The following is a 5,500-nucleotide window of genomic DNA, read 5'->3' on the forward strand; positions in this document are numbered from 1 at the left end:
TATGTGTGCGTATGTGTGTGTGTGTATGTGTATATGTGCATGAAGCATGGCGTTACACACCAACTCATGACAATTGGGTTTTTTCTTCCACTCTCAGGGATTGAACACAGGTCATCTGTCCTGGCAGTAAGTACCTTTCCACTGAACTATCCTACTAGCCTAGGAGCCCAGACTATTTTAAGTTCTACAAGTAAATTTACATTTCATTATCAAGAACAATTTTTACCATAATGAAACCTATAATAATTGACTTAATATTTTAAAAAAAATACCATCCTTCACTGTAGACCACTATAGCAAACTCCTAGCTTCATGCATTTCTTCATTGTTTGGTCTAAGAGTTTATGATTCCCCTAAGTGTGAAGAGAATTCAAAGCATCTTTTTTTTAAAACTCCATAGATGAGTCTAACATGCAGCCAAGGAAGAGAACTCATGCCTCAGGGAATATAAACACAATCTGTGCCATCATGGGGACAGCCACTGTCTCTACTAGTAGAAATGAGCTAGGAGCAGAAAGTTCTCAGACTACTCCACAAACAGCAAGTCACTGCAGAAGTGAGAGATATTTCATAAACCAAAAGTTCAGCCCACTAAGAGCCCGTGACCCTTCTGGAAACAGCAGGGAGGGGTGAGTAGCTCCACACTCTCCTGTCCTGTTCTCTCCCAACAGAAATACTGAAGAACACACAGATACCAAAAACCTCAGAACACAAACTGACAAACAGCCAAAGGTTTACGCATCTGAGTTGAATACTCAGAGGAGAAAAGGACGTCTGGAGACTGGTGGGAAGCTGGGGGCATCTTCCCTGGCGTTCCTGTGCTCATTCTGGGAAATGTCTGGGTTGAAGTGGCAACCATTTGCATTCCTAGTGTAGACCCTGGGTTCTGGAGGAGACCTGAACTTATTTGAAAATTACTATGTGTGTCTATTCCTTCTCCTCTGAGGCACCCCGGGAACTGATTCAAGACACACCTCCGTTTTATCTATCTCAGGACTCACTCAAGCCAAAACAGTAACACATAGCTCAGGGCTGCACAGCTGTGGTCCCAGCTCTGCAAAGGCTGAGACCAGAAAGCACTCATCAGTCTCAGTTAGGGAACAAACAAAAGCCTACAAGGCAAACAAGCAACCCTCACACACTGAGGACAAGAGATGAAGAACATAACAGATTGCCTAAAGCCCAGGAGAAGAAACTGAGGGTGATCCTTTGGGAAACCACCCACAGGAGTCAATGAGATAGCACATCCAGTAAAGAGAGGCTTGCTGCCAAGCCTGCCAACCTGAGTTTAATCCCTGGAACCCACATAGTGAATGGAGAGAACCAGCTCCCGAAAGCTCCTCGATGACTCTACATGAATCCCTACACACACACACACTCACACACACTCACACACACACACACACGCACACACACGCACATACTCACACACACTCACACACACTCACACACACTCACATACTCACACACACATACTCACACACACGCACGCACACACACATGCACGCACACACTCACACACACTCACACACCAACCTTTTTAAAGCCATAATTACTGCAAGACGTTGAACAGAATAACATGATTGTAAGTTTTAGAGGCGAATCACAGCTAGCTTTGGGGTCTATGACAACAGTTTTCAACCTTCCTAATGCTTTGACCCTTTAATACAGCTAGTTCCTCGTGTTGTGGTGACCCGCAGCCATAAAATGATTTTCATTGCTACATTATAACTGTAATTTTGCTACTGTTACGAATCATAATGTAAATATTTGATATGCAGAATATCTGATATAAGAATCCCAAAGGGATCGTGATCCACAGGTTGAGAACCACTGGTCTAAGATACACATTTTACTTCATTCTAATTAAATTTTGCATTTATCATATAAATATTACAAAGTAATTTTGAGATACATGTAAAGCAGGTGTGGTCGCATGTCTGTAATGGCAGCAGTTGGGGGACAGAGGAAAGGGCATCGGGAGTTCAAAGCCAGCTTTAATTATCAATCAACCTCAAGGCCAGCCTGGGTAAACAGGCAAAGGCCAGCAAGATGGCTCAGCAGGTGAAGGAGCTTGCAAAGCAAACCTGACAGACAGTTTGACTTTGATCCCCAGAACCTATGAGAAGGTGGGAGAGAAGAACAGACACCACAGAGTTGTCCTCTGCCCTCCACAGATCAGAGAGAGAGAGAGAGAGAGAGAGAGAGAGAGAGAGAGAGAGAGAGAGAGAGAGAGAGAGAGAGAGAGAGAGAGAGAGGAAAGTTTTAACTAAAGACAGAAAGGAACCTGCATTCACATACCTGTAAACAGAACTTGTGTATCAGTGTTGTCTTAAAAAAATAAAAAATAAAAAAGCCAGTTAGTAGTGGCACAGACCTTTAATCCCAGCACTCAGGAGGCAGAGGAAGGTAGATCTCCTAAATTTTGAGTTCAAGGCCAGCCTAGTCTACAGAGTGAATTCCAGGACAGCTAAGGCTACACAGAGAAACCGTGTCTCAAAACAACAACAACTAAAAGGTAAAGTCAGGCATGGTAGTGTATGCCTGGGCCCCCATCATTTAGGGAAAGAAACAGGAAGATACTGCATTCAAGATCCTGCTGGGCTATGTGGCAAACCACTGCAAATGTCAGACCACTGCAGGCTACATAGTAAGACCGCGTGTCAAAACACCAGTGGCACTGCTTGGAGCTTAGGGACACACAGAATTCCAGGCTGTTGCCATTCCCACGCACACAGAACTCACTGTCTTCTCAACACGGCAGGATTTTATTCAATCCTAGCAGAGTCCCAGGGAAGAGTGTTGTTGCTATCCTCGTCCTCATCACCAGCTCGACAAAGGTCATTATTTCTGCTGGTGTGGGCGAAGGTGCACGGACGCGCCTGAGAACGCTCATCGTCCTGTCTGGTTACGGCAGTGTGGACGCCAGTCAGGAAGGATGGATCTTGGGTTCCCTGGCTGAGCTGAAGCAGAAAGCGCTGCAGCACAGGGCGCATTCGACAACTGCCAAAGTCATTTCTTAAGTATTATTTCATCTGCTCTTCAAAAGATTTCTCTTCTGTATTCCATTCCTGAGTCACGTTGCCTGCCTCTCAGGCGTGCCCCGTTCCACTGCCTGTCCATTTTCTTAATAGGCTTAGTTCACGGATTGAAAGGAACGTAGCTCGAGAGACCAGACCAGTAAAAATGCACCCTCACCCTTTCCTTCCTTTTACTTAAAAAAGAAAGAAAGAAAGAAAGAAAGAAAGAAAGAAAGAAAGAAAGAAAGAAAGAAAGAAAGAAAGAAAGAGAGAAAGAAAGAAAGAGAAAGAAAAGGTGTATTACATTTATTTGTAGGTAGTTGGGGCAGGTGTGCCATTGTGTGTGTGTGTGTGTGTGTGTGTGTGTGTGCAGGGCAGAGTATGGGAGCGGGTTCTTAGGAATCAAACTCAGGTCTCATGCTCAGCTGCAAGCAACTTTGAGCTGTCTCACCATCACATTTTTCTTTTCTTCTTCTTTTTTTTTTAAAAAAAAAAAAAAAACAGGATCTCACTCTCTCTGTAGCCCAGGCTGGCCTGGAACTTATCCCATAAGTATCTGGGATATCCCAGAGAAGCCTTAACGCTGTAGCGTTCCTCCTGCTTCAGTCTTGCGGTTGCTGGGTTGTAGACATGAGCCTCCACACATGGCTTATCCTTGACTTTTGCAGTTCTGTTCTTCAATACCAGATCACTCAGGTCCTAGACAGCAAGTCTGAGCAGGTAGCCTGGGCCTCCTCAGGGCTTTAGAGGCCAAGGAAAACATGGGGACAGGGAAGAGACCACCATGCCTGCCATGCTCTGGGACTTGGGGTCATCCCCCTGCCTTGATGGATGGAACTGTTCACACAACAGCGAAGACCTGCACACTTTAAAAGAAGCTCGTTCCACCCTGATGTTCTTTCTTCAAATGCTAGAAATCTAGCTTGGGCCCTCAGCATGTTAGGCAAACGTCCTCTCCTCGCCCCCCGCCCTACACCCATCAGCCCTAAACTGGGGTGCAACTCCTTCTCCATCTCGCTCTCTGCTCCCAGTCGTACCAGTCAGTGTCTTTAAGTTTTATTCTGGTTTTATTTGCAAAACATTATATGGAGCTAAAAATAGTTCCACGTTAAACTCTTGTGAGGAGAGAGATTATCTTTAAAGCACTTGCATAAACAGCCAAACCTCACGTTGAAATTAGAACAAGTCACAGTAAAACAAAAATGATTGTTATTGATTGGGTTTTATTCTTAGCACCGCTAAGTAACTGTGTGCAAAGTGTAAAATCTTCACTTGTTGATTTCTAAGATTAAAATCAATACAACTGTCCATAATCCATAACACTCAGTCTGCCTCCCCAGAGCAGATCAGACAAGAGCAATTAGATTTCTGCCTGACTAGGAGGAAGAGAAAATGGTTTCATTTGGGATCAAAACTGTCCTCATAGGCTGAATTCCACTTTCTTTTGCTGGTTAGCTCTTAGCGATTACTTCTGTGTTATATTTGGTTCAGATGATCAAAATCTTCCCCCACAATCTTCAATAGAAAGGGAGCCAGAGTTTAAAGTCTGATTCCGATTCTAAATTTTAAGGTTTGTGTTTCCAACTTCACTTCTTTCCCAAGTTCTCTTCTTGACAGGATTTTAACAGTGGTTCTACCCCCTTTATCCCTACAAGAGAAAGTCAGCCTGTATGCATCATTCTTAGCTCACTGCATTTACAGTTCTTGACTTGGAATACAGAATTAACTTCAGACAAGGACCAGTTTGACCCTGCCTAATCGATATGCAGATGAAAGGAACACCATTGAAAATATTCTTCGGTGACCACAAGAGTTTCATCAAGTATTTGGGAGGCTTGTATGTGTGGCTAGATGGTAATGTTTTGTTCTTGATGTTTAAAGATTTTGTTTGTTTTCGGTTTTTTTGTTTGTTTGTTTGTTTGTTTGTGAGTTGATTCTTTATTAGGGGATTGGTTTTGGCTTATCTGGGTTTGGGTCTTTTTGAGACAGAGTGTCACAATGTAGCCTTGGCGCTTCTGATACTCATTAGGTAGCTCAGAATGACCTTGAGCCCCTAGAAATCCTCCTGCTTCAGACTCCTAAATGCTGGGATTAAAGCCATGAACCACAATACCTGATTACTTTCATTTGAGGTTTTTTGAGACAGAGTTTCACTATGTAGCCCAGGCTAGTCTTGAACTTGTGAGTCTTCTGTCTCAGCCTCGTTGTGATTGGATTAGAAGTGTGCATACCCAACTTGGCTTATCAATATGAAACAAGATTACAATTTTGGGGGTTTGAATGAGAAATGTCCACCATAGGGCCCGTATTTGAATGTTTAGTTCCCAGTTGGTGGAACTGTTTAAGGAGGATTAGAAGGTGTGATCTTGCTAAAGGAGGTTTATCTCTGGAAGTGGGCTTTGTGGTTTCGAAGACTCCCACTAGAACCAGTTTTATTTGCTCTTTCTGCCTCCTACCTGTGGATAGGGATGTAAAGCTCT

The sequence above is a fragment of the Grammomys surdaster genome, unplaced genomic scaffold (genome assembly GCF_004785775.1).
Source record: "Grammomys surdaster isolate TR1022 unplaced genomic scaffold, NIH_TR_1.0 98, whole genome shotgun sequence".
NCBI lineage: Eukaryota > Metazoa > Chordata > Mammalia > Rodentia > Muridae > Grammomys > Grammomys surdaster.